Below are 2587 nucleotides of genomic sequence, written 5' to 3'. Positions count from 1 at the left end.
GAAGACACACCCTAAATATGGGTGTTACCTTCTGATGGCAACTGGTATAAAAGGCCAAGACAGAGGATAACGTCAGGCTTCTTGCTGCTTGCCTTCTCTCTTGCTGGTGAGTTCGTCTTGCTGCTGTAGACTGAAGACTAGCTGATCTTTTGGAATTTGTCAGACCTTCAGTGCCAGATCGGGACTACTGACACATCCAGGTTTGTGGACTGAGAGACTACAGATTCTCAGCCTCTCCAGTGTGGTGAGCCATTGTTGGACTACTCAGACTCTATCCTGTGAGCTAAACTGATAAATATATATAAAATCATTCTACCAGTTCTGTTTCTTTAGAGAACCCTAATACACTTACTAATTTTATTTTCCACATAACTGCAGAGAAATTTTTATAAGTATTCTGAAACTAAGAAGGATCATCTCATTTTCTGTAGTTTGAAATAGCCTTTGTTCTTACTTCCCCCAAAGTCTTCCCATGCATACCCCTGACATCTGCATTTCTTCCAATTCAAACCGATCGAAGCTTTTACTAGCCCCCCCACTACCTCATTACAAAGCTCATCCATATTTGTTACAGCAGCACCTTAACTTGCAAGTGTTGCTGAAATTCTCACAAGCAGATTTACTTGCCAAAAGCAATCAAAGAATTTTCTGGGAAAGACTAATATGGTTTTATACAAAAAGAAGCCATATAAAAATTAATTTTTAAAAATCACTTTATAATCTCTCATTTCACAGTTGTTTAGGCTGATATTAAACACCACATATTTGACCAAAGAAGGATACCATCATTTGTAAATTTTAAATAAATCATTTGTTTCATTGGGGGCTGGAGATAGAGTCCAGCTGTTAAGAGAACTTATAGAAATTGTGGAGGACTAGAATTTTATTCCCAACAATCATAATGAATTGACTCATAGCCACCTGTAACTCCAGCACCAGGGGAGTTGAAATCTGCTTCTGGTTCCTGTGGATACCTGCACACATGTAGACATACCCATACGGACACATAGGTAATCTTTAAAAATATGTAAAACAAATCATTTGATAATACAGTTCAAACAGATTAAGATAGGTTTTAAAATATTTTTAATATTTAATCCTGTGTTTGTGTGTCTTTATATGGGTATATGTGTGTGTTTGTATATACATATATAGGTAGGTGTGTAGGTGCCTGCAGAGGCCAGAGGCATCAGGTCCTCCCTGCAGCTAGAGTTAAAGACGGTTGGTGAGTCCTCGAATGCGGGTGGTAAAAATTAAACTTTGGATCACTTCAAGAACAGTACATGCTGTTAACCATTGAGCCATTTCTCCAGTCCTTAAAATATGTTTTAAATAAATTATGACTTGGGCTTTTTGTAAATGACTCAAACTAATTTTCTCTGACATGTTATGTTAGTAAATGTTATTACATGCTCAAAATTCTTTACATGAAAGTGTTTAAAAATGCAGTTGCCTTTCTAAATTTTATATTTTAACTCAAGGAAAAGGGAAAAAATAATTTGTTAACAGTCTCTTAGATACACACACAAACACACACACACACACACACACACACACACACACAAGAATCATACTGAAAGAAAACATGGTAAGTGTGATAATGTGTAATGTCCTGCTATCACTAACAAGAAACGAAAAGATAAGATTTTTATTCAAATATTTCTTAAGTAGCATTTTATTTTTAAAAATGAGTTAAGAAATCAGGCCTGATGTTAAGACTAACTAAAGATTCTAAGTATAAAGCCCTTTCTATTCTACTACAGTGATTCTTGAGAAAGTTACTTTGTTTCCTGGAAACTGACTTTGAAGCTGTACTATTTGTATAAACTTGTGAGAACTTACAGCACAATCAAATGAATTTAATTCCTAGCACCCATGTTTGGTAGGTCAAAACAAGCTTTAAATGAGGCTACAGAGGGTAAAGCTCCTCTTGCCTCCACATATACCTGCTCTCTTGTGAACAAGCTCCTGTCTCTACAATCACACATACACATGATGAAAAAAATAAAATAAAATAGACAGTGTTACTGGGATTAGATAAACCTGCTCCTTTTATAAATTAAAAATTATTTTATGTGTACCAATGTCTTACTTGCATGTTTGCAAGTTCATTCATGTCACCCAGTATCCACTCGGGTAGAAGAGGGTTTCAGAACATCATGAACTGGAATTAAAGATGGTTGTTAGCTGCCATGTAGAGTTTTGGAATTGGATTTAGGTCCTCTGCAAGAGCAGCCAGAGCTCTTAACCTTTGAGCCATCTTGTTAAACTGTTGTTCCATCTCACTGAAAAACATGGCTCGATATGATTAAATTAGCATTTATTATAAGGCATCAGATGATTTTAACAATTGTCTTAATAAGAAGCATGTCATTTCTATGCTTAAAATATCAGTAAAAGAGGAAGAATTTGGCATAGATCTCCTGCAAATTAACAGGTGAGTAGATAAATGCCAACAGAAAAGGAAAATGTGACATTATTTTATCATTATTATGTGTTCCAGTAATACATATACACATTTATATTTAAGAAATAAATATATTATGTAACATAATATATAATACATAAATATCAAATATATCAAAAT

The sequence above is a fragment of the Nannospalax galili genome, unplaced genomic scaffold, assembly GCF_000622305.1.
Source record: "Nannospalax galili isolate Female #2095 unplaced genomic scaffold, S.galili_v1.0 scaffold252, whole genome shotgun sequence".
Taxonomy (NCBI): Eukaryota; Metazoa; Chordata; class Mammalia; order Rodentia; family Spalacidae; genus Nannospalax; species Nannospalax galili.
Note: the sequence above shows the minus strand (reverse complement) of the source record.